This window comes from Parasteatoda tepidariorum, chromosome X1 (assembly GCF_043381705.1).
Source record: "Parasteatoda tepidariorum isolate YZ-2023 chromosome X1, CAS_Ptep_4.0, whole genome shotgun sequence".
Lineage (NCBI taxonomy): Eukaryota > Metazoa > Arthropoda > Arachnida > Araneae > Theridiidae > Parasteatoda > Parasteatoda tepidariorum.
Window position 1 is genome coordinate 14,219,989 of NC_092214.1, and position 24,493 is coordinate 14,244,481.

General features: G+C 28.6%; 1 long non-coding RNA gene across 1 annotated transcript; it reads right to left on the minus strand.

Moving 5' to 3' along the window:
• Nucleotides 1-1,085: 1,085 nt before the first annotated feature.
• LOC107452157 (uncharacterized) lies at nucleotides 1,086-24,029 on the minus strand. The gene is made up of 3 exons (XR_001585165.4): nucleotides 23,826-24,029; nucleotides 15,725-15,755; nucleotides 1,086-1,195 (listed from the first exon to the last, which is right to left on the minus strand). It is a non-coding gene; the product is annotated as an uncharacterized lncRNA (long non-coding RNA).
• Between the last annotated feature and the right edge of the window lie 464 nt (nucleotides 24,030-24,493).

Sequence of the window (24,493 nt, forward strand, 5' to 3'; positions counted from 1 at the left end):
TCCCTAATTTATCTATAATTATTTTCTTTCGAATGGTAGTTTAGTATAATATAGTAAATATCTGACAAAGTTTAAAAATTATAGGTTAATAATAAGGTCCTTACAAATACAATATATGAGCAGATATTTCTTCATTTTATCGCCATTATACGCACTTAGTGATTTACACACGCCTACATAAATTTTGTGCCACACTGTGGGCCCCCCTTATTCGTTTATAATTACTTCATTTGGTGTGGTAGTATAGCATCTGACCGAATTCGAAAATTATAGGTTAATATTAAAAGGAGATATGGGGCTATATACAGTTTATAAGCAATAATTTCTTTACTTTTAGCGCTTTCATTGTATTATACACTTAAAAAACATACTATGTTACATTGTGGGCCCCCTAAAATAATTTCCTTGGTTGGGCGCTATAGTTTGTTATAATATAATACCTAATAAGGAGAGATATAGAGCCATATTGTATAAGCAACAATTTCTAATTTAACGCGAATATACGCACTAGAAATAGATACTTACATATAGTGCCACCATGTGGGCCCCCTACTTTAAGCATAATTATTTTCTTTAGTATAGTATGTTATTATATAATACTTGACCGAGTTTGAATATTATAGGTTAATATTAGTTTTAGGTATGGGGCGTTGCATATGAGCAACAATTTCTTCACTTTAACGCTTTTATTGTATTAAACACTTGGACTGAATATTATAGGATCGCTATAAGGAGACAACCACTGCGTTATACGAATAGATGTTATTTAACGTTTTGATTGAAATGTTTTGTTATAGGAAGAAGTTTGCTGTTAGGAAACTTTATGGGACGCTACATATTTAGTTAGTTCATAATTTATGTACATTAATAATCACTATTTCCTACTTTTAGCTCGCGACAAGAGATTTTTCTAATAATTTGGATATAGAGCACCCTCGTTTACAGTGAAATTGATTTTGTGCTTCAGCTGTGGTGGAGTTGGACAGTATTTTTCGAATTTTTTTTTTTAAACAAGTAGTTTATTTATTAAATTTATTACATCAAACAACTATATTTTGCCTTAATGTGTTTGAAAATCAACTTGATGAAACTGATTGAATTTTTTTTATTTCTACATCAAGTTAGAAAAGAAATACAAAATGATGAATGTGCTTCTTCATATGGAATCGAAATAGAATGCCATCATCTGAATTTTCTGAAAAGATAAATAGGATAATTAATATTTCACTGTGTTATGTAGCCATTTTAATTTGTCTAAACTCAATTTATTCATGAAAAAAATACATCGATAAGCAATATTCATTGAAATTTTGACTTATTTCATAACATGTTTTAAAAATCAATCAACAGTAGCATTGAAAATGTTGATATGCTTTCGTATCTTTTTCGTTTTATATTAGCATTAATAAACTAATAATTTAAGCATAAGAAATGATACTTTAATAGACAAGACGCCTCTTAACTATTTGACTCATGAGCAACATATTGCAAGGAAAGAGCTTCTTTGTATATGTTTGAGAAAAGGTTTATATTCAGTACATTCATTATGGTTCCGTTAATTTAGCTAAGTCACAAAATAAAAATTTTATCTAGTTGTCCATTATCAGAAAAAAATATTACTATAGCAAAACAGTGTGTTATTCATTACTTTTTGCTTAGCCCCTTCTCGATTGGCGGAAATAACGCTTCACACGGTATCCGAGAGTATTCCCTCGAAAGAATATGTATACCTACTAATATGATATACGAGAGTACAGAATTTCATATCATTTATATTGATTTGCCTTATCTTGACCAATGATATTGTTTAAAAAAGTTCTTAGAGATTAACAAGTAGTTTTTAAAACCGGTATTTGTTTAGATTTCAGAATAAGGTACAGTTTAAGAACTCCTCTAGCCATTCGTCTGGACCCAAGGCGGTAACTATGGTAACGAGGATTAATTATTGCAAGTAGGGGTTTTCACTGTTTAGGACAGGTTTTGGCTCTGGTCGGTGAGAGAATGTGAATCGTTTTATTCAGTCAATTGTGTTAACCCTAGAATTAAGAGAAGCTACCCTCCTGAAATGCACTATTCTTGTTTCCATAGCAGCAGACAGCCTCAGACTTTGTGGTTGGAGTAGTTCTTACCGTAGACAAACTAGAAAGGCCCGTTTATAAAATCTAAGTTCTTAGACGAAGATTGACTGAAATTGATGGAAACTTGTTTTACTTGAAGCTTGAATCGTGTAAACAATCATCCAAGTTCTTGGTCCTCGTCCTGGGATGATAGTAGGATTCCCAGGTATCAAAAAGATATGATCTAATATTAGAAAGATGCAATATAATACTGCCGTGCTTGAAAACGCAAGACTCTTGAATCCTATCTTCTAATATTAGAACTAATATTATATAAAATTAAATAGTATTCGATCTAGCATTTGAACTTTCAAAATTATCATCTATTTCATTACTTTTGGTCCAGCGCCACATTTTTGCGAAAGGTTATCCCATATTATTAATAAATAAACATTTATTTATGAAAGAAAACGATAAATTAAATATTACTTAAAATATCATTTTCAGCCAATGTAATTTTATGGCACTCTAATATTAGTGGTAGTTTGCGAACGATTGAACTCGAAAAACTTTTTCAACTGTTGATGACCATCTTGTTTTCGCTCAGCAGCTTTCGTTTCAACTATTTAAGGTATTTATAATTTAGTAGTTTTTCGTAAACTTTATAAATTTCAATGATAGTTACATGATAAAGTAGTATCGTAAAAATTGTTTTTTCCTTGAGTTGAAAATCAGCTTGAAAAGTAATTTAAAGCACGATGTGTTTGAGATTGTAGATGTTGTAGAAACATTCAGTGTACTTAATAAACTTGACCGCTAAATTGAAACATTTAAGAATTAATTTATTGATCATGCATCCAATAAACTAAGTAAATATGTGATCATTATTGTTCACTCGTAGTAGTAGTTAACTTCTTTGTTGAAACGTATTGTCTGTAAACAAATTAGTTGCGTTAAATCAAATTATATATATANTTCTTCAAACAAATCACTTAGCTTACAAAATCCTTCAAATATTTATCCTTTAAAGAGATATATATATATATATATATATATATAATCTGCTACTTTAAGCGCAGATAAAATGATTATATTGTTGAATGTTTAAAGTTTAATACAAACAATATTGATAGCATATTAAAATGTCATGCTTAAAATATTGTACAACAATGAATTAAACATTTTTATTTAAATATAGACTGGTTTTTATTTGAATATAGATTAATCTGTATGTTTTTGATGCATCATTATTTATATTAATTTGTAAATGATTAAAAAATAAACAATAATATGGTCTATTCAAAATCATGATTATGGTGAATGTAGAGCTTTGATTAGATTATATTTTTCAAATAAATTCCCATTATAAATAATCTAATGCTGTAAAAATTTAGTTAAACTTTAAGAAAAAAAATATTTGACAAATGTTGGGTATGCATACTGACTTTTAAAGAATGCTATGTCAAAATATTTGGGGGAAGGGGTGAACTATATTTAATATATATTTACAACTTTGAAATCTGTGCATTGTTAGAGAATTTTCCTTCTACATGATATTTTCAACCATGAATTGATGATTTTGAATCCTCATAGCATCTTTTTACATTGATGTTCTTTTACATTAATCGAATTTTAAAATAAGTAATGGAAGAAAATAAGCAATTGTTTATTTAACACTTTTCGCCACTTTTTTATATATAAATAATAAGTAATGTAATTGGTTCAAAATATGCTCGTAAAACAATGTTTGCTAAGCAATTCGACCCTGACAAAGTTTTTCTGCAACAATGAAAAAGATAAAAATAATTGTCTGTAAATAAATTAGCCAAGTTAAAACAATTAGAAAATTAAATTAATGATCTGCTACTTTTAGCTCAGTTTAAACCATTACATTCTAGAATGTTTAACAGTCAATACAAACAATATTATCACCGTATTAAAATTCCATGACTAAAATATTGTTAAAAAAAAGAATTAAACAATTTTATTTAAATTTCTTGGGGATATTTCAGTATTGTGATCCGTCCCGCCAACTGCATTCGCCAAATAGATTTTAAACTTACAATTTTTTTTAAAAAATATGTATATGTTTGCCTGGGGTTATACCGTTCGAGTTTGTCCTATTCTGTAATGTTTCTTATAGTTTAATAAATATTTATTAAATAATTATTATAATAATAATTAGTCTAATAAATAATTATTGTTTAATAAAGTTTTTAAATAAATTTCTATTCGATATAATCTGAGAGTAAAAATTTAACTAAACAAAAAAAAAATAAAAATATTATGCATACTGACTTTTAAAGAACGTTGTGTAAACATATTTGGGAGGAGGGGCAAAATATAATTAATATATATATTACAACTTTGAAATATGTGAATTGTTAAAGAATTCTCCTACATGGTTTTTTCAACCATAAATGGATGAATTTGAATTCTTATAGTATCTTTTTATATTGATGTACTTATGCGAATTTTAAGATAAGTTTATTTAATATTTTTTGGCACTCTTTTTGTTGATTTGCCACATAGCGAGTAGTTATTTTCTGGTCTAATAAAAGAAAGTGAAATGTTTTGTGATTTGATTTTCTTTTTAAATATATGATAGATTTCTTGGGAGTGATTATGAGCTAAATTCTTTTAGTTGATCTCCTTCCCTCTGTGTTATTTTTTGTGTGACATTGACGAAATTTTTTTGACACTGGTATCGATACTGGAATATACCATTTAATTTTGTTGTAAAGGATATTACAATTTCTAAAAAACATTTTCAAATTAAATAATTAAAGTTTCAAATAAATATTCAATGTTTAATAGTTTTTTTTTTCACTGCAAAATCTAATTTATTTTCCTTTTAAATTTCAGTATAGCTTTTCATCTTCAAGGAAATCTACTATCAAGACACTACAAATGGAAATTGCACACTCTGATGGAGTTTTAAGTTCGATCCTTACTGCGAATGAATTAACAGTGATTATTCAGCAAGGACTACTTTAAATCTGCTGTGGCAGAAAGTCATCATGTTGAAGAAAGATGTTGTCATGTTGAAGTTTGGAGAAAGAGGGAAACTAGTGTGAAGTTCATCCTTGTTTTTTTGTGGTGCATTCAAAAACTGTTGCTGAATTATTCATAAAAGCATTTAACGACCACTTGGAAATATATTTTCAAGCAAATATAGACTAATAATTAGAACTCAAACTGTATCAAACAGTTTAAAGTTATGAAAAGAAAATGATTTTATTAATAACAATTAAGTATTTTTAACTTTTGTTTTACCACAAAGTTGTCGACGTTAATTTTGAACAATAAAGGTAATGTATTACATTTACAATTGGATGAAATTTATATTACAGTGTGTTTTGTTTTTAAATAAAAGTATTATGCTGTAAAATAGTTATATTCATTATGGATTTCTTTTTTCTTAATTACTGTATCAGTTGAATATTTAAATTTTGGTTATTTTTAATCTTTCGGTATGATATCGGAAGCAAATTTTTTTAACGCTGATTTTAAAGTATAACTGAAACTCTTGAGGATTTTCATGATCAACATTAAGTTTATTATTTTAATTTTGGAAATTTTCACATAATTATTCATTTGAAATCTGAGACAAAAATTTATGCTTTTTTATTTTTTCATGTTTAAAACCATATAATTGTAAAATAATTATAATCGCGAAAAGTTCTTTTGACTGAATAACATTTATATTATGATAAAAATTCTTAAATTTTCATCTTGAAGGTCTTGTATATTCTTTGTGAAAACGTGCACAATTGCATCTTTTTCTTTTTTTTCTTTTTAAAAAAAGTCCCATTCAGGACATTTGCCTATAATGTTATGTTTGTTTTCATTATGTTTATGATGCATAAACTCTTATCAGCGAAATACAAACAATGAATTGATTGATTTTAGAGAAAAATTTTGTGATAGCAAGGTTTTTAAAAAGTAACTGATGGTAGTCAAATTTGGATTAATACAAAAGCAACTTATAGTAAATAAGTATGTTATGTTTTTTCGTCTCATTCTTGTATGCAATTAAATGTTCGTGAAAATTTAATTCTGATAAAATACAATATTTACAACCTTTTTTTTTTTGATTCTGACATTTAAATGTTATCTAAACTTCAAGTAAATAAAAGTACATAGTACCTTTAACTAAATATTGAATCGTTAAAAATTTCGGATGTCCCAATGTAAAATTATTTTTACATTACAAAAAATAATTTCAAATTTTTTTAATTAAAATTCATAAAAGCTTTTTCTGTTTCCCCTCCCTGAAAATATTTCTACAGGTGCCTTTAGGTTTTGTTTCTAGTGTTTTGTAAGTAAAATTTCAGATTCTAAAAGGATAAAGTTACGTAAGTATTTCTCTATTTAATTTCGGTGATAGAAGTGAAATAATTTATGCAAATAAGTAATTTGAATATTTTTTAATTTTCTTTATTGTCTCAGTTATTACAAAAAATAACAATTTAAAAATTTGAGATATAATTTTATTTTAATATTTTTGGAAATGAATGACTTAGTTATATCGTAGAAAAAAAAGTTAAGGTAAATTTTCAACTCAATTCAAATTAAATTTAACTTAACAATTATGTAGTGTCGTTTTCTTAATTTACAATTTCAGAATATAAATAATGAATGATAATTGTAAAATTACAAATGGCTTGAATTACACATTTTAAAATATATATATATAGTATATTACAAACTAACAAATTCAGTTGAGATTTTGATAAAATAAGCTCATTTTTTTTAAAATTAAGACTATATTTTAAAATTAAAGACTTGAAAATAATTAATGATATAAAATTTGTTTGAAAATCCACTGTATGAAGAAAAGAAAAAAATATCAATAGAAGTTGTGATATAGTATTATTTCTTAAATAAATTTGAAATATTCAAAAAAATCAGCAGAACATAAGATATGCTTTGGAGTAAGAGGGAGGAAAATGGATGGTAGCAAAGTTCGCTAAAATAATTTTATTTAGCATTTCTGTATTGCTATGTAAATATTGCATGGAATGACATTATAAAACTATTGTTCTATGTTTTACTGCTTCACAGCAATACAGAAAATTAAGTAAAATTATATCGCCGAATTGTTCTACTACCATCCAAATCCTCCTTCTGCTTACTCCAAAAATAAAGAGCAAAGCAAAATAATATCAGAAAATACAAAATCTAATATTACATAGCGTTAAAACTAATGCAAAATAATATGACGACGAATGCTAGATAATATTAGTTTGCATAGAATCCAATATTATATAATGCAGAGCAAACAGCGACCTCTTGTATCTTTCTAATATTAGAAGTTATGCAAGATAACGTTAGATTTTACCGATTTTCTGATGTTAGGTGATTCGGTACTATTTGGGATGTTCTACTTTCCACCCAATTTTTTCCTCTTTTAACCAATCATCTTCTAAAGTTTTGTGACGTTAACAAGTAGGCATCAGATTATATTATTTTGTTGTCCGTTTTCATATATTTTAATCCAAATAAATTAATCTGTTAGGGTCTATTTGTGTTATTATGATTTCATTTGAATTTATTTACTAGTTTTAAATATATGTAAGTATGATTTTATAATGTTGAATATGAACAATGCGCATGCGCAGGTTTTTCATCCGACCAATTAGTGACACTCAAGAACTTGGATAGTATCAACGAATCATCCAATTTTTTGGAGAGAAAAATAGGCCTTAAGGAAACTATTATGTTTTGGATGCATCCTCGGTTGGTACAAAATAAATAGATGTCCATTGACCTCCGCGTGATATAGGGTCTCTAGAGTCAGAAAAGCTCTTTTCAGATAAGATACCGTGGAGTGAGAATTTTGGATCTCGGTCCTAAAAGTAAATGAAATGCTTGTGATTGTTTTCTTCTTTGCTAATTCTTCGATTCACGGAGTTACGCTTTCAAAGGTCAATTTTGACTTTTAATCCAGTTTTTGAAGTAACCTGCATGCCTCGAAGTTGAGTTGGCAAAAATAATATTTTATGCTTGGGAACCATTTTCCAAAAATTCCTCTTATTAGATTTCTCAACGGAGAATAACCAAAATCAATTTTCTGAAGATTCAAAAAGCAAATCATTTCCACCGTGAACAATAAAATATTTAGAGTTATTAATTTGGATATATTCACCGTATTCACCGTTAACTCTGATCTAACGCACAACTTCCAGTTCCGAAACCTCCGGTTGGGAAACTTTGACCGAGAGTTCAAAAGCGATTCCACCATTATTTTTTGACCGTCGGTTTCTTAACTGCGGGTTACTTGACTGGCAGTTAAAGGCATTTTCCTATTGGATAATTACTTGCATCCCGGCGGTAGATTTATAGCTGTATTGACAGTGTTTGTTTTCAATTTTCGTTGCTATTTTTTAAAAAAAATTTCAATTAAGAGAAGAAAAAAAAACATATTGCATTGAGTAATTAAATTTAAATCCCTCTTTTACTGGTCAAATGGAAAATACGTTTAGTTTTGTTTTCCTAACTGACTTGTATTGATGAGCAAAAGGATCCGAGCTTTATTATTATGAATTTAGATATTTTATTATTATGGATATCATAAAGCCGCAAGCAACCATAGAAATGTAACTGAAATTAATTAAAAATATTTTTATTTCACACAATTATTTAATACTTTTATTTTATACTATGATCAAGGGGATTATGCTAACATCATTATCATCCTTATTCGTGTTTTAATCTTTCTTTTTCTTCCCCTTCATAACTTTAAAATTTCCGATAACTTAAACCATTGAGAAGAATTTTTAAAATTTTTTTTAAATGAAATTGTATAAAATAAACTTCTTAGTTCAGATAAGTATAAATCAACACATTCATATTATTCAGAAGTTATAAATGACTATTACTGTACTGCCATCTGCCGATGATAAAAGAGAATCGCCGTCAGTGATATGGTGAATAAGATAACATTTTTTTTAAAGGAAAATGTCATAATCGGAACAAATATTCCAAAACTTTAAAATTTGAAAAAAATCATGCCTTCAAAAATTTAATTATTTAGATAATTGTACATGGAAATATATCAGTTGGTATGGTTGTGCCCATACCCAAGTAGCACAGGGATATTGTCTACATCGACACAGCTTTAGTCTACATTGACCACATNCTTCAAAATTTGAAAAAAATCATGCCTATAAAAATTTAATTATTTAGATAATTGTACATGGAAATATATCAGTTGGTATGGTTGTGCCCATACCCAAGTAGCACAGGGATATTGTCTACATCGACACAGCTTTAGTCTACATTGTCAACATTGACCGACATTGGCGAAAATCGACATTGTGTGTACGATATTGTACGACTCCCGTCGATTTCACATTAAAAGTCTGTTAGTAAAACTTTTCATTTTAAACTTTATTGTGTTCTTAAATCAAAATTAATCACTTAAAAGACAAAAAATGACGTCAAATTGTTGTAATTCCAAAAAATAAATTTAAAATATAAATTTAGAGATATCCGAACAACACCCGGACAATATTTGATATCAATATTGTAAACGTGTTTTTGACACGACATCGATCGTTTTTTCTAAATACTGAAATCTACGATATACCACTCAGAACAGTAACCCGTTAAGATGCTGATTATCATTGTCCGCCACGCTGTTGTTTATCATTGTCTATTTATCTTTTGTCTTCTTATATTTAAATCTAATTTCGTCTCATAAATTTTATATCTTATGCATAATGTAAGTGAATTGAAAGTTGTTTCGATTAAGCGAGCCCGAAAATTCAAACCAGCTGAAGATGAATTAATGCACCTTGTTGAAGTAAACGAATTCTCTGATCTTGGCAGGTATGTGCTGTTTTTAATATATATAATTATATATTGCAAGAATTACATCGATTTCCTCTTTTTACATGTCCAGGCTGCTTAACAATTTAATTATATCACATTATTCAATTCTCATATTCACAAGCAGTGACATAATTTTATAGTATGTTTGGAGGTGTTAAGCCTTCTGACATGCTTATGCTTATATTTTTTCACATCTGCCAACTTGTACGTTCGATGAAAATTATTTTTTTATGCTTAAACTAATTAAAAATGTAAGAGCTAAGTGAGCTAACAAATAGATCATATTTGCATATTTTTTAATTATTAGTTTGTCATCATTGAAATGTTTTTTTCGAAATTTTAAATTGAAGATTTAGTATGTCTACTAGATTGATTTAATATGTATACTGAAGATTTAATAAGATCTCTAATGTTGCTGCTAGTAAGAAGTTTTTTTCTCAACCATACAAGTTTGCAGATATACATATATATATATATATATACATGTCAGGGATGAGATTTTTCAGCTTTTTAGCGGATTTCCGCCGTTTTCGCTTTTGTCTCTCGAATTTCAGCCTTTTTATAAAAAATTTCGATTCTCTAAAAGTTTATATGTATATATATTCCCCTTTTTCTGAAAACTCAGCCATTGAAATAAAATAATTCTATCTATTTCCGATTTGATTTTAATATATCGAAAGATATATAGAAAATTCAAACTGCGTTGCTGCCAACCCTTCCGCATACTACTTGTTTCAGCTATTAGCTTTTAAGAGCAGAAAATAAGATTTTTCTCATTTTTACCCGTCCCCTAGATAGCTCGTATTTGCCTGATTTTTATTCACGCAATTTCAATATCGTTCATTGCAGTTCTTATTTACGAGATTTAAAAATCCAATATCGCGATTTGTATTGAGGCATTTTTAAAATTTTATGTAACGATTCGATTTAAAATCCAAAATCACTATTTGTATTCACGCAATTTTAAAATCCTTTGTCGCAATTCTTGTAAAAGGTAAGTTTTTTTTCTTGAATTAGTTATACTATAAATGCGGCAGTTTTTCTATCTATGCTGTTGCTGTTGTTAATTTACGTCGCACTAGAGCTGCACAATGGGCTATTGGCGACGGTCTGGGAAACATCCCGGAGGATGATCCGAAGACCTGCCATCACAATTTTGATCCTCTGCGGAGGGGATGGTACCTCCACTTTGGTAGCCCGACGACCTGCGCGCGAAGTCGAGCACTTTACGGTAGCACAGTTTAACGAGGACCAATACCGCACACCCTCGGTCCTTACGCAGACTGATCCAAGTGGTCACCCACCCGCACACTGACCGTAGCCAGTGATGCTTGACTTCGGTGATCTGCTGGGAACCGTGTCTTAACGATCAGTCCACTGCGGGACTTTTCTATCTATGATTCTTGCTATATATAGGCATTACAACATCAGCGAAACTGGATGAGAGTATGTTACTGATAGTTTTGCTATAAATCACGTATGATTTACTGGCGTGAAAATTTAGCTCTTTTGCCTTTTGGCCAATCTCATCCCTGATGTGTTTAATTATTATTTAATATTATATTTAATGTATTTAATTAATAGATAATGTTTAAATTACAAAAAAAAAAGAATTGAATCATGAAAGTTTTATATGTCTACATCTTACTTACTGAACCGAATAGCTCATTAATCAAGTAATGCATAATTTTGGAAGGGGTTTTGATATGTATATATATATTTGCCAGAATTATGCCAATTTCCTCTTTTTTTTAGTCCAAGTTTGTTAACTATTAAATTATATCACATTATTCAATTCTGATATTTCCAAAGATCTTGTTTACTTTTATTGGTTCTGTGCACTATGACAATTTGTCTGCTCCTCTCGCACTAAAAAAATGTCTGAAAGACTTGAAATATGACGAACTTGTTCAATGTTTCCCCCATATGCTCATGTTAAAGAATAGGGTATCTCTCCTGATACTATTCTTTGGGTACATACATGTATTTATTAGGGTACATATAGGGTATCTACACACCTAGAAAGTCATGGATTTCATTATTGAACAAAATTTGTCATGATCTTAACTATTTTTTTTTAAAAATTGCGGATTTAGGTAACTGAAAAATCTTAATTTTAAAAATGGAATCCCCCTAATTTCATAGCGTTCTGAATATCTGAATTTGTAACAAAATATCCAATCTTAATCGTATTTTATTAAAATATAAAATGTTTCGATTGTGTTCTTTAAAAAAATGAAGGAAAGAACATTCTTTCTAGAGCGAATAATCTTTTAAACTTCAGTGATTTCAGAATCTTATTAATTTTTTTATTTGTTTAATTTTTTTTAATTTCAGTCAATTTAAAATTCTTATTTAGGCTTTTTATGTTACACTTACTTTTAAGTAGAAAAAAAGCAGCTTTAAATAACTATATAAAAGTTATTTGCTTTTGTATTTTTTTCCCAGCTATTTAAATGCTTCAACTCTTTCTTTACTCAATTTATTAAGTTTAATATCAATAAAGGAGAAGATTCAGAGCCCCGTGACAGAAAAGCAGAGACACAGCAGCATTTTCGCTGAACGTTACAAAGATCTTGCAGAAAGATTTTTCATTTGAAAAGTAACAAAAAATTACCTTTATTTATTTTTTTAACAGAAATTTGCGAGCTATATTTGAATCATACATTTAAATAATAACTTTTTGACGTACTCAATATACGCCGATAGTGGCGTAAATTGATGTATTTTTTCTGTTGTGATGCGAAATCAACATCAGTTATTGATGTTGATTTTCACTTGGATTTTAAATATAAACAACCTGAAAAATTCAAATCTTGTATTTGGGTATTTACTTCTTAAGTCAATAATTCTGTCGAATTTTATCAGTTATTGATATTTATTTCTCCATAGTTTTTAAATCTGATATTTTTTATACTTTATTTTTATACAACAGCCTAATCAAGAAACGAAACACTCATTTGAGGTAACCGATTCGTGTGAATTTGTCGTAAATCTTTTTTTTTTCTCGCCAAGTACTACTGCGGATTTAATGATTTGCAATTTTTTTTATTGTGATGATTAGTTACAAAAGGCGAAGGAAATAATTTCTGTGTCCCCCCGCCTCCCAACAAAATGCAAAAATGTAATGTTATTATAAAAATTACACGTTCAATTTAAAAAAAGTTATATATAGTTTTTTTTTTTTTTTTTTACACACAGCCTTGNTTTTTTTTTTTGTAAACACAGCGCTTTTATTATTTTAAATTAGTAACATACGTGTTTATTATTATGAAAAGTATCTTACAGAAAGATATTAGTGCTAGAGAGTTTTGTTGCAGGTAGCTCGAAAAAATTCTGCCTCAAGGATTCAGAGTATAACAGCTTTGGTTATACCTATCATTTCAAGTAATGTTATTATAATGCTTTTTTAAATTTATTGTTGTGTTGTGTTTAATTGATGATGAAATATGAGATACATTTTGTAATGGTTATTTAAACATTTCATGCATATATATATATATATATTCAGATATGTTATTTTGAAACCATCTGTAAAGGCTATCTTATGCTCTTTTACTTCACCATCTTGGAACTGGCGATGACGTATTGTAAATTAGAATAAAAACGAAACAGTGTTTTGAAAGCCTCTCAGCGGTTACGAACGCCATCTTAGGTAATTTTATACACATAGAATTTTAAAGTTTGTAATAAGACTTTACTTTTTCATGAGTCATTATCTTGCACTAAAATGGATCAGTTATTCCTTAAATTAATTACCCTGGTCCTTCCTGTTTTATTTTGCTTAGTTTGTATTCTAAACTCTAATACTTTCACAGTATTTTATGTTTCAAAGTTCAACAGTTAGCCACTCTAAAAGTTTTGTAATGTTTTTCTCGGTGTTTTTTCTCAACTACTAGCTATCAGGGTCTGTTGATTTAAATCAACCTGATTTAAATCATGATAAGCTGTAAAATAAAAAGCTGTAAAATTAAAGCTGTAAAATAAAATAAAGTATTATAAAAATAGATTACTAACTATTTTGAACTAATTTAAATTACAAACAAAATAAAATAATGATCACTATGCACTTGAAGAATGTCACAAAAACATACATACACTACTAGTCAGAAAGAAAAAATTACAAAAATTTTCCTTATAATGTATTTTTAAATTTTGTAATTCTTTTGGCTAAAACAAAATGATCACCTCCTGTGATGCGTTGATGGTTATGACTCAAAAGTTTTTAAATCACTTGACAGATAATTTTTTAAAACTGATTTTAATTAATTTAAAAAATCAGAATGTTGTGAATGTTTTTTAATCTCAGAATATTTAGATTAATATTTTTTTAAACTCCAAAAGAGTATTATTTATCAAAGAATTTAGATAGTGTTGATACAATTGAATATAATTTAAAGGTTTTCAATGTTTTTCCCAAATACAGCAAAATCATTTCCCAATTGTCACTTTCATGCAAATGATGCATTAATCATTTAATGATATTTTTTTAATAGTTATGACTTGAACTCACCGATTTTAATGAAATAAAATTTAGGTAATATTACTAGTTTAGACTTCGTTTGTAGTTGTTTAACGTAGTTTTAAAAACATAATAATTTTTTTGGTTGCATTTTTTTTAAATAGTGCAATAGTTTTTATAAGCATCTTTTTGTGCAAAAAATGTTTAAGTATAGCATTAATTTATTTTTCTTTCATAGTGTAGCTGTAAACTAAGTAGTAACTTAAGTAGTTTTGAATTCTAAATTTATTTTCGGCTTTGTTAGAAACATAAACTCATAGTAAGAATTTGATAGGTTATTCTAATAATTATTGCAATAAATTTTACGTATATATTATATTATCAATATTCAGTTATTGCAATAAATTTTATTTTAGACAGTAACTTTTTTTAAGCAAATTATTTTTTTAATTATTAAGTTTTAAATGTAGCCTCTGAGTTGAACATGCCTTGAAATATTTTATTAGATTATCAGCTCTCATAAAAACTTTACAACTGACCAGGAGAAAATTAAATGCAACGAAAAGTAATCGAAAAATATGATTAGTTTTAATTTAGACAGTTTTTGATAGGACTTCCGTCACAGCAGAAGTGAGTGTTTGCAGTCGATTTGGCTGGCTACGTAATCTGCTCTCTAATTTGACCCAAAGGTGTTCTTTGGGCTCTGAAAAGGCAGTTTTTGAACACCCATTTCGTCGTCTGTGCAAGTCTCGATGTGTAAATGCTGGACGAGGCCTGCCATTACAGTGTCCACATACATCTCAGAGTTCCCACCACTGGAACTAACGGGCCACCACGAGAAACACACCACCACGTGTACGGATAGTAAATCCCTAGAAGCCCTCATTGAACCAATATTAACGGCTCAATAAGGGTTCAAAGGGCCGTTATTTTCCGACAAGGTATTTTAGAGCCACTTTTTAACCAATATTGGCCCTACATAGACTTTTCGGATTCACCCGATATTTTACATTAATTATTCAACAAATATAGTTTATATATTGGTTGAATTATGAATATTGGCTGTATATAGCCTATCTACACTATCTGACACCCGGTTGCTATGGTAGTGGAACTCTGAGCTGTCCATTCACACAGACTTCTCTCGATTCCATAGAACACGTTTCGGACTATTTAGAGTGCTGCTATCACGATTTAGAATGCTATCACTTCAGCTGTGATGAAAGTCCTATCAAAAACTGATATTCAGGCAGTCATCGAAACAAAAGGGGGACCAATATTATATTAACATGTGCCTCTCAGAACAGTCCATACCACTGGGTGTACGGATACATATGGCATTATTAGGATATAAGAAGATACTTACGATTAACTGGATCGTCAGGCTCCTTCTACATCTAAAATATGACAAAGAATGTTTTATATTAGTAATTTAAAATGCATGAAATATAAAAGGAATTAAAAATTACTTCAGTTTTTTACAATAAAACTAAGTAAATAAAACTACATGCATATTAACAACGTATCCACTGTTTACATTTAAAGTTGTACAGCACTATTGACCGAATACAGTATAAGCTTGCATTATTATTTTTCATGTTCTTTTCTATGTCACAACGACCACAAAAGTTGCTCAAAGAGTTTATATTCATTAAATGCATGCACTTTATATTTGTTTTTTTTCTAAATTTTTTGTTGTGTAAACCATCTGAATTTCTAAGCAATAGTCAATTGAATATAATATCTTCGATGTTAAACAACCAGTGTAAAATTAACATCAAATCTCGTATATAATTTAATGTTAAATCTAAACACCCAAACTGGAAAAAATCTACCGCATTTCGCATAACACATGAAATATTTTCAAAATGTTTTTGCACTTAGGATGTTTTCTATTTGTTGGGGTGAGTTTCTGTTGTTTTTCATATGAAGGTATTGCGGCGGCACAGCCAAATGGTGGTGCTGTCGTTAGTGAATGTCGCTGTGGATGTGCCGTACTCTACCATTTTGATGTTTATTACTAATTATTATGTAACCTTCTTTAAATATTAAATTAAACTTAAATATTATGGCTAGCTGGTGATTTTGCATTATTTTATTTAAAAACCTACTTTCTTTTTTTTGGGCACGATGTACCCCACGTGCCTCAGTATTTTATTTACGTCGTACTAGGGGCTATTGGCGAAGATCTGGGAAACTTCCCTAGGATGATCCGAAGACATTTTGATCCTGTGTAGAGGGGATCCGCTTTGGTAGTTCGAGGACCCGAAGTCGAGCACTTTACGGTTGAACAGTTAAACGAGGACCGGTTCCTACACAGGCTGATCAAAGTGTTCATCCACTTACTGACCTCGGCCAGTGATGCTTGAATACTGGGAACCATGTCTTCTCGATCATTCCACTGCGGGACTGTTTGTCATATGTACTATACATCTCCAGAAACAATTTTTTTTTTATTTGTGTAATAAGGCAATCTCTCTTACCGTGTTAAATAAGTTTATAATTATTATCCGCTTCTGTTCTGTTAAGCCTAGTTCGAGTTTGTCTTAATATTTGTGTTCGATTTACAATTTTAATTTAAGAATTAGTGAATCCTAAATTAATGATTCTTATTTTACAATGTTTCGACTGATTCTTTTCTTTTTGTAATTATAAATTTTAGACAATGGTGGCAGCTGCATTGCACCCTACTGATTCTTAGTGTCTCGCTGCATCAAGAACTATCCATTGTTCCTGTCGAACACCATTTTTGATGTTAAGATAAATTAAAATTTTTTAAATGGCAGAACTGGTTTCCTTCAAAATTTGTAAGCTCTGGGAAGTCCCTAAAAATAAACTTTCGCATTTAAACCCTAAAAATCCCATCTCTGTGAGCAATAATTCCTCAAACAAAATAAATCGATGAATGCCTGTTAATAACTTAAATAAAAATGAATATTTTTTTACAGAAGTATAGCAATTTCGTATTACCTTGACAGTTGCAAAAAAATCTTAATGTATTAAAAATTGGAGGAAAATTTTCCATAAAAAAATTAATAAAAACCAACTTGTCGGTGAGTTTTTAAATCTAAACACAGCCCGAAATGCATGTTTAAAAAATTCCTATATTGAAGGTTGTTCATTCTAATATTTGATTTCAAAGATACTATGATGGACATTTGTGACGATCCGTAATGGTTCCAACTATACATTTTTATAATGGTTTTATGGGAATTTTTGTTGGCTCTCAGGCCATCAAAGCGACTTGATTTTCCTTATGCTGGCCCATTAAAAATCACTCCGAATTCCTACATTGGGAAGATGGTTGTACATGATCGTTCCAACATTTGATTTTAAAGAAACTATGATGGAAATTTCTGATGGTTCGGCATGAACAAACCATCAAAACAAGTTGATATTCTTATGTTGGACCATCATAAATCAGTCCTACATTAAGGTTACTTGTGCTGGTTACTAGCAAAAAATATAATGGTTCATGATAGAATTATTGATGCTTGTCCATTAATGGAAAACCATAAAAAATGTTGGGTATAAAAGTGTATGCGCCTTAGTGGCTTTAAATTTATATTTTTTAGGTGTGTTTTCCGTTTTAGTTTAGTGTTGAAGTCCAGATATTTGCATGTGTTAGATCAGGTCATGTAAAATAGGAGAGTAGTTTGGCCCTTTACTCTGTGTTTATTTTTATCTCCATTTAATGAACCGTTCTTCAACAATGTCCATTATGATATAAAGTTAATCTATTAATGTGTTGTGAGCACGCCCTTCCTCAACATTTGGAAAATCAGGGTTTTGAGAAAATATTTTTGTTTTATTTCCACATCAAGAAAAACATCGTAAGAAATATTGTAGTTAGAGCTAAGTTAATTTGACGTGAGAATACCGTATGCATTATGTTTCACGCATTTATTGAAAAAAGTTTTGTCTGCATAAATATCTTTGATTTACAAGAGATTGAGAGATTCCATTATTATAGACAGAAAATGTGATTTTTGTTAAAAAATATGTAATAATGTTTGTTATTAATAATAATTTATAATAATTTGTTAATAACTGTATAATAATTTTTGTTTAGAGATATGTAATAATATTTATTAATAATAATAATTTATAATAATTTGTTAATAATTGTATAATTTTTGTTTAGAAATATGTAATAATATTTATTAATAATAATTTGTCATTAATTGTATAATAAATTTTATTTTGAAATATGTAATGATATTTGTTAATAATAATAATTTACATCAGTTTCTTAATAATTGTAAAATCGTTTTTGCTTAGAAATAAGTAATAATATTTATTATTAATAATAATTTTTCAATAATTGTATAATAATTTTTGTTTAAAAATATGTAATAAAATTTAATAATAATAATAATTTATAATAATTTTTTAATAACTGTATACTAATTTTTGTTTAGAAATATGTAAAATAATAGCTAAGAGCAGAAAATTATTTGCTTCAGTTAGAAAAAGAGTGCAAATACAGCCACTTCAAGAGATTTCTTTAAGGCATTAAATAAAAGTATTTTTAGATTGTTTTCTTACAGTGTTTATCAAAAAGTTAAATAAACATTTAGTTTTAAAAGCAATCAGGAAAAGCGTAGGTGTATTTTAAAAATAGTAAAACATCTGCATCTTTTAAAAAACGACTGACACTAGCAAGAATATTTGGGATATATGCCAATGCGAGCCCCCACCCAAAATAATCTTTTAAGAGAAGTTGAAAATATTTTTAATAGCGTAAAAAAGAAAGTCTTAAATTAAGATATCTAAATAGATTATAATGGTAATTTCGAGGAAAATCTGTTTCAAAATTATATTATCGATGTATGCTTTTTTTTAATTTTGGGTTAATTAAAAGAAACATTAATTTGTACTTTGAACTTAACAAACATGTAATGATAGAGTACTTTTGTGTGTCGCCAAATTTTAAAAATGATTTATAATGTATAAAGAGAGAGATCAAGAGATACTTTATTAAAATTATTAATTAGCAAAAAAGCAAGTTAACAAGGAATCACAAAAAATAACAATTAATGCAGAAAAACTAGCAATTAATTGATATAAAAACAAGCTAACAATAACATAAATAACAAGCAACAAAAAATAATATCGCTTCAAAAAATAATATCGCTTCAATAAAATGTGTCGCTTCAAATGAAAAAAAAAAAAACAGATTTAGAATCATGGTGATGGAGAGTCATTCGATAGCACTATACTTTTCAGAAAAAAGATTTAAAAAATTACTTTATTGGAATACGATAAATAGTGCTGTATAATTTTTAGAACTTTTACAGATTTTTTTTTCATAAATGCAAAGCAATAAAATGATGCAATTTGTAAGTAATTTAATGTAATTGTCTATTTTAATATACTTTTCAAAGCTTCATTTTATTTCACTTCAATAAAAATCGAATTAGATAATGGGGAAAAAAAATCTTAACGAAAAAATAAGCAAAGACATTTATCAAAAAACAGACAAATGTACGAAACTACCTTTTCTTAAAAACTTTTTTCGAAATTGTATGATTTTATGAGTAAAAAAATGAATTTGAAATATCTCAAATTTTGATCAGTCTTGATATGTTTCTAAAGATACTATTTAACCCTTTGCTTACGGTATACCATGTTGTACCTTCGTATTGATCCACATGTTGTACAAGAGGCAAGCAAAAGGTTTAGCAAACAAGTTCAGTAAGAAGGAGAAACTTATTCACTCAGTAAGTATATAAAATATTTGAACATTGCTTAAAACAAAACTCCTAAAATTTTGAAACTTTAGTTATTGTGGTCCCGCAGAGGACTAATCGTAAATGCACGGTTCCCAGTAGAACACCGACGTCAAGCATCACTGGCTGCGGTCAGTAAGCGGGTGGGTAACTACTTCGATCAGCCTGTGTAGGGACAGAGGGTGCGCGGTATCGGTCCTCGTTAAACTGTTCTATCGCAAAATGCTCACAGGCAGGTCATAACCTCTACAGAGGAACAAAATTGCGAGAACCTTGAAAATCACTACAGTAGACAGCGCTGTCTCTTAAAGAAAAAACATTGTAGAGAGTACCGGGCAAGACACTGCCGTTTTATTATCCAGGCGTACTGCTAAAAATTTATGATTTTCTTATTAAAAACTTTGATACCTTCAATTAATACAGATCTATACTAGTATTAATATTTGAGCCGTGATGTCCCAGAGGATAGAGCGTCGTCTTGCAATGAGGTGAATCGGGTTCGAATCTCACCGATTGCTGGTTAATACGAATTCCGCATCTGGTTTGCACGGAGAACAGTGCTGACGTAAAATATCGTCAGTGGTATCACGAGCCCCAAGCCCATGATCCTCAGTGGATCATGGGCTTGGGCCATGAAAAAGGGCCCCTTCCATCAGGGGCCCCTTGCCATCAGGCTAACCATGGGGTTCTTTCTCTCCATGTAAAGAAAATGCGTGTTAGTTCAATCATAAAGTCCTCTACGAAGTCAAAATTTGTCCCAATATCTCCCTCGCTTTCTAGATTGGGTTCAAAATTACAAGGCTGCGGAGTTGAACATTAGTAGTCGTAAACAAAAAAAATTGGGTCGGTTGCTTAACGACGGTTATAAAATAAAATAAAATACTTTGTATTATTTGTATATATAATACAGTAGTATTAGTATTAATTGCTGCGGAGTTGAACATTAGTAGTACAGTAGTATTAGTATTAATTGTATACATAATTTGTATATATATACTGGATACTTTTCAATTAATATAAATAAATCATAACGATAATAATTAAAAATATGAAATAATTACATTTCATATTTGTCATCGCATCCAATTTCTAGGCAATGTGAGAAATTTTTATTCATCTCATCGGTTAATTTTTGAAATTCTATACATTTCCATCAGATTCCCAACCCTGTAGTTATTAAAATAAACATTAGCTAATTATCAAAAATTGCTTAAGATTTTGTGACTCCTAGTTCTCTAGCAAGATTTGAATATTTTTGACATTCTAGGAAATGCTTTTTTGACTAAATTTAGAACTTCTTGTTTTGACATGTTTGATTACATGATTTCAAAAAATAATATCCTTTCAAGCCAAAACTAAATTGTATTTCTTTTCCAAGAAACATTTTAACATTCACATATTTCTTTTTTTTTCAAAAAAAAGATTTTAAGTTTAAATATTGGCTTATTAAAAATTGAAAAAAATATATTATATAAATCTTTATGTTCTTCTTTAAATTGATTTTGAACAAAAAGTAAAGAGTTTTTTAAACAAATATTTTAGGAATGAAATTGTGTAAAAGAAAAATAGTAAAAATGGTTCACCCAAAATAACTTTCGATCTAATGATCGCATTTTCACGTTTTAGGACTCAATCTCAATTGTTCGAGGGTGTGACACCAAATATGCTAATTAAAATTTGCAGACGATATTTTAAGTTAAGAAATCAGACACAGAAACTTACTTTCTCTTCTTAATAAACATACCTTTTTTTTTTGATGGATTTCTGAATCTCAAATTATAGGGGGTTGTCGCAATCTGGGAAATATGGTCCCAAAAGTTAGGTCAAAAGATCGTTCCAAAGTTTGGACCCTTTAATGTTAACTTTACTTTTTTGTGTATTTCGCTATGTCTCAAAAAATGTTTAGGCGAATTGAAAAATTTTTGCACACAGTTATAAAATTCGTTTATCCAAAGATAATTCCATGCAAAAAATAGCTTTTAGTAAATATTTATTATTTTATTTAATGGTGGTCGAAAATGTCTAAACGAATTTTATAATTGTGTGGAAAAATTTTTCAATTACCTAAAGAAGTTTTCGAGGCATAGCGAAATACGCAATAAGTAAAATTAACAATAAAGGGTCCAAACTTTGGAGTGTTCTCCTGACAGAACCATTGGAACCATATTTCCCAGAGTACGGCTACCCCCCACACTCTGGGGGTCAGAAATCCAAATTCGTTGCAAAAAAGATGTGTGTATTCAGAGAAAGTACGTTTTTGTGCTTGATTTCGTAACTTAAAATATCGTCTGCACTTATTTTTCAGCATATTGAGGTCACCCGCCTGAACCATTAAGATTGAGTCCTAGAGCATGAAGAGGCGGTCATTGTCAAAAGTTATTGAGGGTTTATTGCGTACTATACGTTCATGAGATAGTTCAAATAAAGAGACAAATTTGTAGCTAGCAATTTTCTTACTAAATATATATTCTCTTTAAATGTCATTAAATGATTTGAACTTTTCAGTTTTCAACTCCAATGATTTAAACCTTTCCGTCGATATCGATTTAAAACGCACGATCGACATAATCGACATAATCGATTTAAAACGCACTTAATTAATTTTAGGTGACGAAAATTTATTGTTATATAAGAATGCTTTATTTTACAGTCTGAAAGTTCACTTCACGAGAAATATTTTGTAAAATGGCCTTAAAAATCAACTTATATTTGAAAAAAAAAAACAATGGAATCTTGATTAATAAAGTTACTTCAGAAGACAACGAAATTAATGAAAATTTAAATATTATATAATTTACTTCATTAATTTTACACACCGAATTTCCCTAGTTATAATATATATATATATATATATATATATATATAACAAGCAAAATATAATTATTCATCTCAAAACTCCCTCTTATAAATATCTGTGTTCTCGAAAATCATTGAAACTACTGTGTTTAGAATAGAGTAACTATAGTCTTTTTAAATGAAAGGATTATTTTTAAAGTTTATTAATGCAATTAGTTTATGTTGATTTAGTCTTTTTGATTAAATTTTTATTTTGTTTCTAAATAAATTTTAAATATTCTCTCATTTTAAGTAATAATAAGTTGCAGTCAAAATAAGTTNAAGATTTATGAAAAGAGAAGGAGAAAATTATTAAAATAAAATATAATAAATTTAAGGAAAAATTTTAAAAATATTTAAGAAATATTAATTCAAAAGCCGGAGAACTAAAAAAAGGATCTAAACTCTTCATCAGCTAACATGATAATATCCGCAAAAATTTATTGTTTATTATATTTTATTTTTTTCAATTTCTTTCAATTTATTTTATTTTATTTTAATAATTTTTCTTCTTCTCGTTTCATTAATATTTAAAATTTTCTCTGTTTTCTCTAAATTTTTAACTTATTTTATGAGTTCTATATACTTACATCTTATGTACAGTAAATAAAACTTATTAAGTTTCCTAATTTCCTTCGTTTTTCTCTTTTTCCTTTTTATCCCTTTTGTCTCTACATTTTGAACTTATATCTTACAAATATTTTAATAGAAAAGTTATTTTGTATACTGTACTTAACGCTTTTTATTTTTAAATTAAGTGCACGTTTGCATTTGTTTTGATTAACAAGAACATAATTTTTCGTATAATATCCTTACAGATTATTCAAATCAGGATTATTTGCATTTCTTTTTTGCTCAATAAAAAATGTTAGTATGTAGATATCTATAGAAATTACTTACCCCTAGATATAAAACCCAAAGTATTAATAATAATAATATGAGTATAACATAATTCATAACCAAACTACTGGCTTCTTTATCTCCAAACATGATTTCACAAATCGAGTGATTCGAAGTTTGGAAGAAAAGTGAAGGAAATGGGATTTGTAAAAATAGAAAACATCACCCCCGCATCCAAACCTTGAACATTTGCTTCCTTGTTGATTTCTTCGGAGTATTTTGGACAGCGAAAAAATTATATTTATTCACGTTCCGCCGCTTACATTTATTTTTCCTTGAAATTAAATCTTAATGAATGAGGTTGGCAAATAACTTCTCCACCTTTAATTTTTTTACTTTATTAAAAAATTTGTAACGTTTCGCTTGTCATTAAATGTTTTTAGCATAATGTTTTAGGTAATTCAAAGGAGCCCGTTTTGATTTACCAAAATTTTTGTTTTGTTTTGTAACTATGCTTTTTTTTAATTCAAATTAATTTACTTTAATTTTCCAATCATTTAACAAAAATGTTTTATTTTATTTTATAACCGTCGTTGAACAGTCTACGAAATTTTTTGGATTTACGGCTACTAATGTTCAACTTCGTAGCTTTGTAATTTTGAACCCAATTTAGAAGACAAGGGAAATTCTGGGTGAAATTTTGCCATCGTGGATGACTTTTTGATGAA